Raw genomic sequence first — 16,606 nt, 5'->3', positions numbered from 1 at the left:
AGTGCCTCAGACACATAACTAAATGCTCCTCAAAACGCTCATTATTGAAGACGGTATAAGAAAACGGTCTTTAGAATTCATGTGATATACTACCAACTGGAGGGAGAATAATACAGAAATACTTTCTTGATGATGTGTGCTAAAGCAGCAGGCATTTAAGAGCAATGGATGTCAATCTCTGAGGTTTTTGTAAAGAATTGCAATTTATGACGTGTTAGGGTAAACAGTTGGATTATATTTCTGAAATGCATGTTCCATCAGGTAAAATCATTGTGATTATAGGCTCTAGTACTTTAAGTAAGTCAGTTATGCACTAAAAGGCTGAAATTGTAAAACAAGTATGCTTATGCTTAACTGTTAATCCCTCTTTGTATCTACGCTGAGTAAACTACAAGAAAAGAGAAACTGCATTAAACAATAAGGGCATAAATGGCATGTTATGTCATCTTGATAAACAATGACTGTTATACTGTTCTCCTTCAAGAAGCAACTGTGACTGGCCTCTGTATTCTCCCTCAATGGAGAATGTGCCTGAGTGTAAAAAAAAAAATGGAGGATTATTTAGAAGTTACTTTGTTCATGCCCCTCGGTGAAAGCAGCACTTTCCCTGCGACTTCTCGCTTTGCTGCTTTTCCTTCATTTCCGCAGCTCTTATCTATGGCAGAAAGCTGGACTTGGTATTTCAACAACCACCTACTATCATGCAGAACGTGAGTTTCGAATAAAGTGAAATAAAACTTGCTTTAAGTGGTTTTGCAAATGTTTGACAGCGGAAGATAATAAATGAAAATAAATCTCCAATATTTCTCCTAATGCAATTTGTGGCGTGTCAATGTCAAAGGATTCTAACAACAAATCAACAAATATTTGAATGAAAACAATATACATAACTTATTTTTCTATATTAGAAACAACTGTCAAACAATTACTGTATGACTTCATGAATTAGTTGGTTGTTTTGAAATATTCCTGCTAGGATAAAAAAAAAAAAAAAAAAGAGAAGGAAAAAAAAAGGCTATACGGGCCTTTGAGCCCAAACATATTGTGTCAATCACAAGCATATGCAATGTATCTAAGCCATGAGGTAAAAATTTTCTTTGTAAATTATTTCATAAATAAATAATTTGCCTGAAAAAAGTTTATGAAAATATTTTTGCCTTTATTAAGTTCTCTACAGCTCTTTTGTGGTGAATATAAACAGATTGATATTGACGTCTTCTTGATCTGCTTTATTTTAACTTGAAATGCAGAATGTATCATGCAAGCATTTTTTATAAAGATACGGTAACAAACTTTTTCTGAGAGATACAGTATTTCATTAGAGTTGTCTACTTGAAGCTACGAAGACATATTTTGTCCTTCTCATCTTTGCTTATGAACAGCTTTTGCGGTTTCATTTTAAAAGCACACGCACAGGGAGGCTCCTGTCTTTTAAAAATACGTCTCTCTAATATTGTTCCACAGGTGAACAAAAGGTGTGTTTGTTATCAAGGTTTACAAGTGTTGAAACCTGCGCTTTCATTGTCATCGATCTTCTTCACGGTTTGTCTGTCATAACGCGAATAAAATCTGGGAAAGCTGCAGCCACACATACGAACCGGCTGGGATTTAAGGTGTGGGGGGCATCATTTCCTGGTTTAAAATAAAAAGACATTAATAAGTCTCACTAGAGCAGAGAAGCAAAGGGGAACAACCCTTGTTTAAATATTTTCCACTCAAGTCCTGCTTGTAAGATGCTTAGCCAAGTCATCAGACAAAATACCTGCTGGTTTTAACCCTTCACAGGCAAGACATCTGCCAAGTGAACACTCACTCGGGGCTGACATACTCAGCAACAATAATAAAAACCTAAATTGCAGAGAAGAACATGTTTGAGTCGGTGCAAATGGGGGAACAATATCTGCTTTTCAGAATTCTGCATTCACTAAAATCTGTGAAAGTGGTTTGTCTCGTTGACTGCGATTCAGCCATGGCATTTTGCAGCTTGAGAAAAAGCAAAGGTTTGCGAAGTCAGGAAAGGTTCTCTGCGCGCGTATTAGTGAGGTGCTACCGAGCATGGCCCCGGTACTGAAGTAGCAAGGCAGACTTTGGAACAAACTTTAAATTCTGATATTCCTTTCCTTCGCATTCCATATATAAACATCTCTGCTGCTCCGAACTCGTGTTCTGCTGGCGGGGGCAGAGGGAGTCCCACACATAATCTGTCAGTTCTCCTCTCCCCGTCTCGGGGATCCTACTGTGTGCCTCATCCCGCGACTAGATTTTACCTTCCATTTTCAACATGACAAGTTCACCTCTTGTGCGTGAATTATTGCTTTTTTATTCATAAAGTGCTTTATCAGACAATCCTACAAAAGAACTTAAGGGGGAAATGTGTTACTCGTGTGATTTACATGAGCAATTACTTTACAAATCTGCCAGTGGATTATACTAAACATACATGAAGAATGTTTAAGTTTGGCGAGAGGGCTGCAAACGCCATACGTTTTACAGTAGGGTTTCATTTGCGTCAGCATGTATCTCTGAAGATTTTACGCTTTACATTTCACCGTGTATTTGAGAATAAAATTGTAAGGAAAAAGTTATGTCATTTCAAACATTTGGGGGGAAGCGGCTTCATCTCCTGCACTGTAATGATTTAACTCTTTTCCAGCTTCTCCCTCGAATAACGTGTTAGTAGTTGCAAGCAACCAAAATACATCTATTTTAACGTGAAATTGGTTTAAAACGACTTGCATGGGAGGAAAACCACGCCATATAAAGTCACCTAACTACAGAAAAATTGTGTCCAAATGCCCAACAAATGTTTACATAGTTTTTAACGCCTACTATATTTGGGATTTTAAAACCCTTTCAGAGGAACCTTTTATGTACTGCTTCTCCTTGGAGAGTGTTTTTACATTAACATACAGACTTCTGGCAATTCCTATTTTGAAGTGAAAAGGTTCTGCACAAGCAGGAAAAGTTGTGAGGTGTTTTTCTGGGAGCAGCTTGGGACCGACCTGCGATGGGTACCAAAGAGCAGGCAGCAACGGGGCACATCCACCCCAAAAACCTGGGAGATGTCTGTCCGTCCGCCCCAACACCCGCACAGAGACGGGGCTGGGGGTGTGTGTGAAGGGGCCAGAGATGCCGCTAAACCCACATCTCCCCGCGCAGCGCTCCGCTCCCCGCGCAGCGCCCGGCTCTCCCGAGGGAGGCAGCTATTGCCGCGGCGGGTCCCTCCATCCTATTTTGTGTTAAATCCCGCAGGACGGCGGCCTGTCCCGCTGACAGCGGAGCCACGCCGGGCCGCGGCCGTGGCCTGCGGGGCCATCCCTCCGCCAACATCCCCCCCCGCCGCCACACACACCCCGAGTCCCCACGGCCGCGGGGGCGACGCGCTCCCGTGCGCGGCCTCCGCTCGGCCGGGGCTCGGGCCGCGCAAGTCCCGCGGCCGTGGGCCGGCGGCGGAGGCCGCGTCGCGTCGCGGCGGGCGGAGGCGGGGGGGCGGCGCGGGCCGGGCGGCGGGGCCGCCTGCACTGTCTCTTTAAGGGCGCTCCGTCTGGGGTGGCGCTTTCCTCCGCGAAGGCTCCTTTGATATTAATAGTGTTGGTGTCTTGAAACTGACGTAATGCGGGGAGACGGAGGTCCTGACAAGCGATAACAGTCCTGATAACGCGCCCGGCCGCCCCGCGCTCCCCAGGCCGCCGCCTCGCCGCCGGCGGGGGCCCCGCCGCGCCGTGCCCCGGCCCGCGCCCCCCGCCCCGCCGCGCCCCCGCCCCCGCCCCCGCACCGCACCGCCCGCCGGCGGCCGGCGGGCCCGTCGCCCCCTCCCCGCCGAGCGGGGCCGAGGGGGGAGGCAGCGGCGCCGCGGCCCCCCGCCCCCCCCGCCAACCCCCCCTTTCCCGGCCACCGCCACATAATCCGCGGCCAACTCCGCCGGCAGCAGGAGACGGTTCATGGCTCACGCCGCGGCTCCACCATCTTCCAGGCTGCCGGGGCTGTTGCTGACGGTTAATCAACAGGTAAGGCGCGGGGGGGCGCGGGCGGGGGCGGCCCGGCGGCGGGGAGGGCGCCGCGGCCGGCGGGCCGGGAGGGGGCGGCGCGGCGGAGGGGGGGGGGAGGGGGGGGGGCGCGGAGCGGGGCGGGGGCGCGGCGCCCGCGGCGTGTGCCCGGGGGTGTGTGTCTATGTATGTATGTGTGTGTGGTTGGGGGGTTGGGGGGGGGGCAGCGCACCCCCCTCCCCAAAAACACCCCCCCCCCCAAAAAAAATAAAAAAATCAACAACAAAAGCGGGGGGTGGGCATAATCACAGGGAGCTGCTCGGATTTCACAGGCATTTTTTGGTGCATCACCCCCCCGCTTCTTCCCGCGCCCCCCCCCCCCCCCCGCCTTCCCCCCGTCGGTGGGTCAAAGCCATGTGTGATGGCTGGAAATTGGCGACTTCAAAACCGCGGTAGCCCCGCTGGAGTCGGGAGGGTCAAGTTCAGCGGCGGCGGCGGGCAGGGGGAGCAGCCCCCTGGCCCGGAGGCGGGGAGGGGAGCGGTGGCGGCGGCGGCCGCGGGCTGGTGCGGCTCTGCCCTCCCCTCCGCGCCTCTCCGCGCCTTATCTCCGCGGCCGCCGATTCCCCGGCACCGGGGCGCTCCGGGGGGAGGGGAAGGGATTCGCGGGGGGTGGAAGTAGAAGACGAGCAAAGAGGGTTTGCATCCGATGAGCTGCAGTCGCACAGTCCTGCCGCTCCTGCCGCTGCTGGAAGTTTTAATGGGGATCATGACAAGCGGGGCACAGAGACACCATCATGAAGAGTAGTAAGTTTGGGAAAAACTTTTTTTCTTTTTTTTTTTCTTTTTTTTTTTCTTTTCCTCCTCCTTGCGCGGGGACACACCGGGGGAGGCCGGGTGCGGAGCTGTGCTGCGCCGGGAGGGGGGTTCGGGGTCCCTCCCGGTCACACCGGGGGAAAAGGCGACATGGTGGTACTGATTTTTTTTTTTTTTGTGTTTTGTTTTGTTTTGTTTTTTTTGAAATCGGAGCGCAGACAGACGTAAAACTTTTCCCTCTTAAAGGCGAAGCTCTGCTCTCAGCGCCGCGTCCCCACGCTGGGCTCTCCCCTGCCTGACACAACTTTGTGCAGCGTCTCACTCCCCCCACGCCCCCCCCCAATTCCCTCGTCCTCCGGGGCTGCCGGCGGGGGGCTGCTCCCCGCTGGAGTTACCCGCCTGTTTGCTTTTCGGAAGGGAGGAATGAATGGAGGCGAGGCCGGGGACGGAGGGGCTGCGCGGCGATGGGCGCTCCGCGGTGGTGGCCCGGGCGGGAGGCGGGCGGGGGTTGGGGGGGGGAAGGTGGCGAGCGGCCGCCGGGCCGGGGCCGGGGCAGGGGCAGGGGCAGGGGCAGGGTCGGGCCCGGGGTGCTGCCACCCGCCCCGCTGCCCTGGGACGAAAGCGGCTTCCTAGGGGGGCCTGAAATTTTTTTTTTGGGGGGGCTTTGTTTATCTGCTGCAAATCAAGGCGCTCAGACATCCCGGCACTCCTACACGGTTTCTAGTGGGGCCCGCTAAGCCTCTTTTATTTTTTTTTTTTTTTTTTTTTTTCACATTCGGTTGTATTTTGTATCTGCAAATGGCAAACTTCTCAAGTGCACTGTGGGGAGAAGGATGAGTTTGAGTGTGAAGTGGAGAGACGTCTCCCCTCCATCGCTCCTTCCTCCGCCGGTGCCAGTACCTCTCCTGGCAAGGCTGGGGCCAGGGGACCTCAGCACACTGGGGGGACCGAGGCGACAAAGCCACTCCAAGGGGCAAATAGCTTCTAGTAAAAGAGAGCGTAAGCTCTTATACGGACTATGCTGCCCTCGCTGCTTTTACAGCATGCAGCGCCTATTGAATGTTGATTGAAACAAACAATAATTTAATACGCTTCAGGTTTTATTTAGTCGAGTTCAGTAAGTTTCTCGAAGAACCATCAAAGTTCTTTGCCGTTCAGGCAGGCTTCTTCAACTGCGCCACTGGATCCTATGGATGTTGGTGGCATCATGTTACTTTCCTGTTGGTTTTAGGAAAAGTTGAACATTTAGAAAAGACTGCCAGAGTTAAAAATGCAAGGGGCAGCAAAGGAAAGTAGTGGTAAGAGCCAGTTCCTGACGTGGACAAAATAAGAATAAAAGTTACAGTAGTCTTCTGAACTGCAGTTTGTGTTTGCCTCATGTTCACAATACGTGTGTTAGGTTAGACAGCTCGCTCAGATATTCCATCAGAGTGACATTTAAAAAAAGCCCTCCAAAGGAGTGAGGATTTTTTTTTTTGTTAAGTACTCTGGGTCTATGAGTAAATACAGGGTTTGTTTGAGAACATCAACTATTTCCTGTAAATTGTGATGCTGACAAGACTGTCTGGAAATGATATCAACACTTTGAAAGATTTTTTTTTTTTTTTTCTTTTTTAACCACTGAATGAAAGTTTGTTAATAACATGGTCAAACCAAACAAGTGGAACCTTTCTCTGTAGAGGGTGGGGGGGAAAAAAGAAAGAAAATACTTTTTCTTTTTTCCTTTTGAAAAATGTATACCTGCTTGAGTTTTGCCACATAGAATCAATAACGCTGGAGTTCAGTAGTGCATCAGTGCCTATATACAAGTTAATTCTCAGGCTGTTTGTGGCAACAGAAGTCTGCTTCACCTTTTTAAGAGCAAGAGAGATTAGATAGGAGAAGAGCAGTCAGTTCATAATCCACCCTGTTCTGTCTGATTATCGCTTTTTTTTTTGTTACATATAATAACTTTTCTCTGTTTAAAACTTTGCATATATGTAGTCACAGCAAAGTAAGTAAAGGGCAAAGTTGCATCAGCTTTTAAGTTTACATGTTTTGCCTGTGATCCTCTAAAACAGACTCTAAATAACACTGGGCAATCTTTGCATGTGAGAGTATGGCTTTATTTTTTACTTTATTTCATGGTAATGTTAATAAAGGAAAAAAAAATGTAAATGACAACTTCAGACATCTGAGACTTCTTTGGGCATCAAACACTTACGATCCAGCCAGGTTATCCTCTTATATTTTTAATGCATTTTTAGCATAATTTATACGGTAGCTTTGTGGGTTGCCTTATGTTTTTATCGGTGATCGAGTAAATTCAGTATTATTTTATGAATCCCTAGCAGGATGATTTTTCTATCATGTGTTGTCTTATCGATCGTAGTAAACTTTCATAGTACACGCTATTACCATGCATGCTCTGGCTGCGTGTGAAGAATATTGTTATTCACTTATCGCGATTGTGCATTAATAACAGCGTAGTACTAATTCCTGTGTGTGGAGTGGAGTGTCTGTGAGATGCAATGGTTGCTTGTTAAATCTCTGTATTTCAATTATATTATATTTTAATGCTGCTTGACACATAGGGTTTTATATTTTCAAAGCATTGTGCAAACAATGACTAATTACTTTCTGTTCATGCGAATTACCTCTTTTAGCACTTTATCAGGCAGTTGCTTTGAAACAAAACTAGTTTACATTACAGTGTGAAAGAGTTAAAAAATTAGCAAAGACGTTTAGGAAAAACCCAAAATTTTAATTACAAACAGGCAACTTTGGGTATGTATTTAAATTTTTCTTTTTTGTGGAGCTTTCCTTCTAAGTTTGGGGGGGCGTACGTGTATGAATATTTATGTCTCTTACGAACTCTTGACAATATTTTAATGTAATAATCTTAATAGAAACATTCTCAGATCTTAACTGCAGCCACACTGGCAGTATCGCTTTAATAAAGGTTTGTGGGTAACACCAAATATAACATTGTGAGAAAGTTTATGGTTAAATATTTTTGAACATGACAGGCTGGGAATCTCACAACCCTTTTTGTTAGGTGAAAGTAAAGTGGAAAGAAATTACGTTTTTAATACAGTTTCAGTTAAAACAAACTGCCACCTGGTAGTAAAAGTATTGGCCTTGAACAGAAATATATTCTGATTAAGATATTCTAACTGGTGTGTAAAATGAAGCCATTCATTCAGTAAACTGACAACTTTCCAGTTGGTGTTTGCCCTTGCTTAATTTAGTTCCCTCAACACAACTAGTGAGGTAGTCTGGGTCTGGTTTTGGCAGTCCTGGGCGACTATAAACTCGGGCATTTTTGTCCCAAATATTACAACTCACGAGTTAAAAAGCAATTGGTTAAAAAGAGTAGCAGGCAGGTATGAGGAGGGGGAGAAAAAAAAAAGGGGGGGAAAAAAAGTTTCTTTTTTGTTTCTGAAACTTTCTAAAGTTTACCTAGTTTACCTAGTATGAAAACAATGCTATTTTCAAATACTGGTGATTAATACTATAACCAGCGTAGTCTGCACCCATCTATTGTATAAATACCATTGCCTGTTGACCTTTGGATACATTAATTACAGCATATCTGGTCTAGGTTCTACTATTTTTGTCTGTCCAGAAGATAAATAAAAGTGCCCTTTCCAGTCCTCCTGGAGAAGAAGAACTTTTTTTTTCTTGGTTCTGTCATGAATTATGGAGTTCTTTTTCCCACCCTGTGCCAATGAAGTTCTCTTCTGACTTTAAAAAGATAAGCCTGCATCCAAAGAAAGAATATTTGATTACTTTAAGCCTATTTTTGCTTCGGCTTTTATGGTACGTACAGGCTTTCTGGGCTTTGCTTTTTTTGGATTGTGTGTTTGCTAATTAAAAGGAAAACACATAATGAGTTATATCAGACGATATGAAGGATTAAAGCACAATTACACCATTAAATAGCGAACGTTTACAAGGGCAAGACATGTAACTACATTTTTCAGATTATGCGTATTATTCACTTCTTGATGTTGCTTTGCACCTAATCAATAAAGGGCCTTCGAGAAGGCAGCTCCGTAGCCAGTTGTATACGTGCCCAGAACACAAGAAATGCTGCTGGGGCAGAGGAGCGCAGGGGGGAGGAAAAGCGGTGGCGCCTTATTCTGACTTCTTCTCGTGCGCACCAAGGCTCCAAATGAAACGGGGAGCGATGGGAGAGTAACTACCATGGTCTCGATTTTAAGTCCCCAGTGGACATTTTGTCACACCCCAGAAGCGTTGCACAACCGAACACCATTCCACTTGATGTGTCGTCCGGAGTCAGAGGAGTCTCTGATTTGGCGTCATGGGGTTTAGAAGACTGTGATTTAGGTGAACTGGCATAGCTGCGTGTAAGAAACTTTGTTTAATAGCTGTCTATGTTTTTTCTTCATGTTCTGTGCTATTGGTTTCTTATTTTCTAGTACCTTTAAAGTGGTTCTTTAAAATTTAAGAATAACAGCACCGGTGGAGAATACATCTAAAATTTAATAGAAATTGCTAATCTTTCTATCAGTGATTTTTATTACAGTCTTGCCGCATTAACTACATAATCTTACTCCTCCTGCAGATCTCTGTACGTGGGTTTGGAAAAACTATAGAGAGAATATTGTTCATTAAGCTGCATAGCTGCCACGAGTGGCACTTCCCTAGGAAGGTCCTACAGAACCCAGTTGGTTCCATCCCGTAAAGTTCAGTGGAACTTTTCCATGCTTGTAGGGGACGCGTGCAAGTACAGCAGCTACAGTAAGATTATTTCTGCCTTGAAAATGGAATTATTTTGAATCACAAGGTTTAGTCCTAATAGTAATTTTTACTTTCCTTAGCTGCAGTTCACGCACGTTTAATTTCTCGTAAGTCTGCTTTCTTTCCAGACTCACATCCCCCTTTTTTTTCCCTTAAATTTATTTTAAAATATTTAATTTTTAAAATGTTACTAGCCCTTTAAAAACCTGTAATAAATGCTTTACAAGTGGCTAGACACCTTCCCTGGTGGTTTAATTTATACAAGCAGGAAACTTTCTCTCCTTCTTTCTCTCTCTCTTTCTTGTTTTCTTTAAACCAACTGACGTAATGCCAAACTTTGCTTTAAAAGAACAGACAGAAGTAATTGGTAGCTTTTAACTTTTAATAATGTTCTGGATTGGTTTTAGTGGCCAAACTGCCATTTTTTTAAAATTCAAGTAAAAACGGGCTTGTGGCCTGAGGAAGAAAGGCCCTGTTGATGCAGTTATTTTTATTCTTGTTTTTCAATCTGTTATTAAAAATCTTTCCTGCTGAGCTCTGCTGGATTTCTCCAATTGCTCTTTGTGATGGCTGGTGCATTTCAGGTTACGGTAACTTAAACTGTTTTCTGATTTTTATTTATTTTTTTTTCCCATGGACATTTTGAGATGCTTTATCCTTTTTCTTTTTTTTTTTTTGGTTTCATTTCCCCCACACACCTCTTCTCTCTCGCCCAGCACCCAAAGGCTTCTTTTGGAGAAACAATTTATTTTGATTCGGAGAGGAATAATATGTTAAACATACCTTTGGTGGCAGTTCAGTGAATATTATTTTCCTAGTATGAGAGCGTTTTACACCTGTCGGTGACACTGATTGGGAAGATACTCGCTGCCCATTGCAGAAGACAGGGGCGATTCCATCTTGCAGAGCGGCCGCTCTCTGTGCGCTCTCCTCCCCAGATTTTAAAGCTAAACCAGATTTTAAAATATGTTTAGTAATAGTCTCTAGTGATCTATATCTATTTGTGTTAAGCTGATATTAGAAAGAAGAAAACCCACCAAAAGGATTTTTTTGAAAGGAACTATACTTAAGAAACTCCAGTATATTGTCTTTTCTTTCCCAATTTCTTTATTTTGCTTAGAGTTTTCTGCCTTATTTCCTTAATTTCTCTTCTACGTCTGCTGGGGTGGTTTTTTTTTTTTTTTTTTTGTACACAAGCAAACTTTCTACGGTAAAAGACGGAGTTGGGCAATAGACTTTCTTGACGAAGTTGACGTCAGGACGACTTCATAAGTTGGCAAGTAGGGAAATCGTTCAAAGACCAAGTTGGCTTGTGCCAGTTTTCCCTTCCTTTAGGGGAGACACTCCACCCAGTAGGAGGTTACCCCACCCAATGTGGAGAGCTATAATTCAGTGGCAACACTTTAAATGTCAATCCTCCCTAGGGTTTAAACCCCAGACTTGTCTTGCCTCAATCTTTATATTTAATCTAACATTCAATCTGTTGAAGTAACATCTCATCTTCCTAAGCACTTTTTGGGCCTGATCCTGCAATTCTCATTCTTGAAAAATACTCGCTGACGTCAGGGGGGGCTTTTGAATGCAGAAAAGGCTGCAGGATTGGCCTCTGCAGAGTTGTGTGTGTCTGTGTCTGTCTGTAACTACGATTGTGTGTCTGCTTGGTGAATATTGTATAATCTGTGTTGTTAAAGATGAAATTGTAAAATAACTTCTTTTGTAGGCTTAAAAATCTGAAGTAGTCCGTAAAACAGATTTTCCTCAATAAGTGAAGTGTACTTATTTTTATTTAGCATTTTCTCAGATTAACAAATGAGTTTAAAAAGTTACAGTCCTGGAGAATTTAAAGCATTTCTGCCATTTCGTTATATTTCTCTATATCACGCTCTAGACACATATTTTTTGAATGCTGCTTTTGGCAATTTTTTCATCTCTAATGGAAAATGAACATCGCAGCCTGTAGCTTAGTGCCCGCAACAACCCTTGGGGTACTTGGATAATACTGAGAACTCCCAAGGCAAAATTTGGTTTTGGGGTATTCTCAAAGTCAACATGTAATTTTTCTAGGCACATTGTACTTCATTGTGGCGTCTCAAGCATCCTTTTCAGATCCCCCATTAGATTTAGCGAGGCTGACAACGCAGGAGGAAATATATAATTTGATATTGTAAAAATGTTATAGAAAAAGCACGGATGTTTTCATCTCTCTGCATTTTGAAAATATGCCAGCATTTTTAGTTTACTAACATATCTGGGGTAAAAAAAAAAAAGCCCGTAAAAGATGATGTTAAAAATCATCAATGCGCTTATGTTTCTCAGCAAGATTTACTTTAACAATATGCTTCAGTTTTGCCTCAAACCATTTTGAGCCACCTCTGGTCCAAGAATGTACCAGTTCTCGGTTCCTGGAAGATTAAGCATGACAGTTTCTATTATATAATGAACAGCAGTATTGTTTGAACAAAGGTAACATATTTTGATTTGTGTACTTTTTTTTGGCAGCTGGCACTAGTGTAGGTCTAAAATGAGTGGTGATCTAACAGTGTAAATATCTGAATGTTCTTGAAACACACGGTATAGATGTAATGATGTGTTTAAATCATTGAATCTATCTATCTATATTATATAGAATGTGTACGTATGTGTGTATACAAAGCCGTAAATGGTGTGTTCTGCTATCTGTAGCCTTCAAATGTGTATCCTTTGGGTATTCCTGACCTACTTTGCAAAGTCTGCAAGTCTAAAATACATACTGAAAGTTAAAAAATTAAACATACAGCTTGGTGGTTCACAAAAAAAGTGGGGGGGAATTTTTGCTAGTAGTTAATTTAAAAAAAATAAAAACATACCTTGTAGACTGCTTTTGGATATCTCAGGGACTTTACTGGGATTATTTTAAAAACAAATTCTCAACTGATCTAAAAATTTTAAGTAGAAACTGAAGTTCAGTATTGCCTAAAATTCCTACGTGCAGATGTGGTTTAATGTTTAATGGAAGTTAAATGAGTTAGGATAAAGCAATTTTCTTTGAGGGTAGATGGTTTTCAGTGTTTCCAAAGTATGATTCTTTTTAACTTTCTCACACGCCGCTCTTGAAGCAAATGCTGCGAGTTATGTGGAACATCATCCAAGACTTACTATGCAGATGAAACGTTGCTTCATGAATTCAGTTAATGAAAGAAAGATCCCTCCAATTTCAGGTTCCTAGTCTGAACATAGTTTGCTTTTCTATTTAGCATTCTCATTTTTAGGTGTATTAAATGTACTTATCAGACGTTCTCCAGCTGCAGTTACAGAGTATAAACCAAAAATGCGCTACATGCCGATCGTTGACGAGCTTTCTCCTCCTGCACGCATAGATATGGACATGCACGCGCACACACAATTAATAAAGTAAACCTTGCCCCAAATACCTGAGGCAAAAGCTTGTGAAAATAGATTAGCCTTACCATGTGCCTTGCAGGTAAACAGTATCTGACTCTGCTGCAGAAAGGGGAAAGGAGCGGTCCCGAGCGGAGGCTGCCTGTCCCCCCCGGCACCCAGTGCTGGATGCTCAGGGCTGGGGGTGAAACCCCCACGTCTCATTTCAGCTGTCCCAGTGGTAGGAAGGAAAGAAAGAGTAACTCAGGTCTCCCATCTACTCTATATACTGCTTTTTTTCTGTGGCCTGCTACAGACAGCTGAAATTTATGCCATCTAATTAGTCTCCTTCCACATTCTTCAGATCTGGAGTTTTCTTTAGAACTAAACTCCTATTTGCATGTTACATCTATCACGGGAAAAAAAATAATAATATAATGGATTAAATTAATCCTGTAATAGTTGTTTGAGCATACTGTAGGAATGTAAATAATTTTGTGGCATTGAGCTCATATTTCCAGTCCTATGGGGGGGTGAGTTCAGAAGTTATCAACAACATATATCTGAGTCATTCAGCTACAATAAATCTTCTAACAAACACGCACCCTTTGCACACCCAGAGATACTCTCCAAGACTGTTGAAATTCTGCACACACCTGTATCTTACGTGTAAGTCCAGAAGTATGAACAGTAGATATATCTTCAACGGCAGGCAGACAGTAAGTGAGGCTACAGCAGCAGCAGTCAAAGTAGTCCAGGGACAAAAAGTTTGATTGCTGCTGGCTGTGTGGCCCTCAAGGTTGTCTTCTCCCTGGAAAAAGTCCCGAGGAATCGTTAATTGAAAAGAAATGTGGGGTATGGCTCTGCCTCCAGCTCTGCCACAGTTCAGGATACAAAGCATTAAGCGCTTCGTCTATATCAGGTCATGCATAATCCACTTTTATCTAGGTATCATTCTGTCATATGTAAGGTATGCTCTGCCTTCTTGTCTCTGTTACTCTGCCTCTCCGTTTCTCCCTCGCGCATATCGGTCTCTCCTTGCCTGCTGTATGCACATACATACATTCTGAAAATACATGGAAATGGAAGTCCATCTGTGTTGCATAATTTTTTTTTACAAAAACACCAGTGTTTGTATTGTTCTTTCTCTGAGCCCTTAATGAGGTTAAAGAATTTAATGTGACTTAATGAGGGTTCTTATTCTATTTCTGACACAGAGACTAATGAGGGAAAAGTAGAACAAATTGAAAACCAACTTTTACTTGTGGTTGGTTTCATGATGTCATCAAATGCAGGATATTACAACTCCTGGAAAAGTTTACAAATCCAGGCAAGAATCCATTTTGCATCACTGCCCTTCAGTTGTTTACGACATGAAGTTTGCTAGCGAAAAAAACCCGAAGTTGAGCATAACTTGATTTGTTTTTCTTTAGCGTTTGGGTTGGTTTGATTTTTAGGCCAATGATTTTTTTGAAAGTGAAGCTAACCGGCTTTGCCTGGCAACCTGGTGGAAACTTAGATATGACCAAAGATTGATTAAACCCCTCTGATTATGGCCCTGATCTTCCCTTGTATTTGCAAGGGACAAAACTTCTGTTGACTTCATCTAGAGTAAGATCTGATCCTCATTGGGAAAATTCCTAATTATGTTGCAGCTTACTGAGAGGGAGCTGTGGGTTTTGAGGATCCATAGAATCATTTAGGTTGGAAAAGACCCTTGGGATCATCAAGTCCAACCATCAACCCCACTCTACAAAGTTCTCCCCTACACCATATCCCCTAACACCACATCTAAACGAGTCTTAAACACATCCAGGGATGGTGACTCCACCACCTCCCTGGGCAGCCTTTTCCAGTGTCTGACCACTCTCTCTGTGAAGAATTTTTTCCTAATGTCCAGTCTAAACCTACCCTGTTGCAGCTTGAACCCATTCCCTCTTGTTACACTTTCTTACAGTTTTCTACTTTAAAGCCATTTCCCTGGGCTGATGACACAGTAACAACATTTTGTGAGGCTCCATCTTGCATTTTTGCTGCCCTGCTCGGGCTGGTCAAGTGGTATTTCACTGTCCTTCAGTCGGAACACGGTTTGATCCATCACCTTTGAAAGGGATTCTTTTGGTTTGAAATCAGTTCCCTTCCCAATGGGCTCTGAAAATAAAAAGTAGGTTTGGGCAGTGCACCTGCTTCTGCGCCCTGCTGCTGCTCCCTGGCTTCGCGGCCACGCTTGCTTCTTCTTCCTCACCAACTTCTCTCTTCAAGGCTTGTAGAAATAATCAGTGGAGCAACTGAAGCTCCGGTATTACACATATTTCCATGTAAGCGGGCTATATTGCCCTCACAAAGCTGTATGCCATGCCATGGGCATCAGGATATTTTTGCCAGGCCAAGGGAAGCAGTGACTTTCATCATCCGCAGAACGTGCTTTTGATATAACCAAACAGCAAAAAGTTGCAGTATAGCGAACAAAATGCTTGCCCATGCCACCTGATTTTTTCTTTTTAAGCAATTGTTAGTATTTTTAACAGTATCAGATAAATGGCACAATGGTGTGATTGCTTAGGTTGATGTTAATCCTTGGCTCTTACGCTGTTGCTCAACATATGTCTGAACTGTGATGGATTTTATTGCTTTGCATTTTATTTTTTTGCAATTAGTTGTTGGTTTCATGTTGTTGACTGCAACATGAGATAGTTCAAATAAATTAATAACAATTTGAATTGGAAATAGGGGCATTTTTAACCAACTTTCTTGAGCATTATCATGCAAACAGAAAAAGAGACTGAGTTGTTCGGTTGGTTTTTATGTATGTATATGTGTGTTTGTGGTTTGTTTTTTTCTTAATGAAGGTTTTCATAATTTGGTAGTTCAGCAAACATGAGTATGTTCTGAAAATATTTCTCACAGATGGCAGGGCTGAGTCGATAGCTTTTAGGTAGACACTTTTGTTGCAACATACGGAGTCTAGAGCTGAAAAACTGTTTTCTGGAGTTTTAAAACCATTGGAAAGTAAGATTTATTGGACCTTAAATATCCCAGTGGTGCAAATTTATTTGGTGTTCATGGCAGTCTCAGCTTAACTTTCCTTAGAGATTTGTTGTGGTACTGCATTATCTAAGGAACATTTAAAATGGGTTTGTCTAGCTTTTTTTTCTTTTCCTTCAGTCATTTCTCAATTTTTATTTGCACGTATGAAAATCTTTACTAACAAAGATGACCTGGCAGCTCCGCTGAACTTTTCTGGTGCAAAACATTTTACCTGAATGGGAAAAAACTAAGAATCTGAAGAGCTGGCATTTTTAAAGATTTTCATTTCAATAGTGGAGTGTGACAGTGGCTAGTTGTCAATGGGAAGGAGCTTAAAGAATAGGCACAGGAGGAAGAAAAAGCAGCTGTGGAATTTATTTTAGTGGGTGAAAGGAGACTCACGGTTAAGCAAGCTTTACCTTCTTGGGTTTTCAGAATTTATTGCCCAAAAGACACATGCCTGAATAGAAAGAGAGCTAGGATATTGTAAAATCCGCTATGACGTGAAGTGCTCTTACTGTGTATGAACACAATTTATTTATTTATTTTTTTCTCTCCAGCAAACTGTGACTTCCTTTGTCTTGTCAGAAGGAATTTCAGATGAAACCTTATCGGAGTAATGCTGCCATAAACCCCGCGCTCCTCAGCTGTAGCTGCGGGCAGCGCGATACGGGCCG

General features: G+C 43.2%; 1 protein-coding gene across 5 annotated transcripts in view; it reads left to right on the top strand.

The window, feature by feature from the left end:
* The first annotated feature begins 3,888 nt into the window (after positions 1-3,888).
* Positions 3,889-16,606, top strand: part of TRPS1 (transcriptional repressor GATA binding 1) — a 213,398-nt gene continuing 200,680 nt past the window's right edge. For 3 of the 5 annotated variants that reach the window (XM_074577710.1, XM_074577709.1, XM_074577707.1), the window contains exon 1: positions 4,545-4,790. The gene's annotated coding sequence lies outside the window, so the exon portion shown is untranslated. Of the gene's footprint in view, positions 4,008-4,544; positions 4,791-16,606 lie in introns of those variants that run through there. The other 2 variants (XM_074577706.1, XM_074577708.1) reach the window with 2 other exon arrangements.

Source organism: Larus michahellis, chromosome 2, assembly GCF_964199755.1.
Source record: "Larus michahellis chromosome 2, bLarMic1.1, whole genome shotgun sequence".
Classification (NCBI taxonomy): domain Eukaryota; kingdom Metazoa; phylum Chordata; class Aves; order Charadriiformes; family Laridae; genus Larus; species Larus michahellis.
The sequence above is the reverse complement of the archived record's forward strand: the minus strand, read 5'-3'. Positions and strand labels throughout refer to the sequence as shown.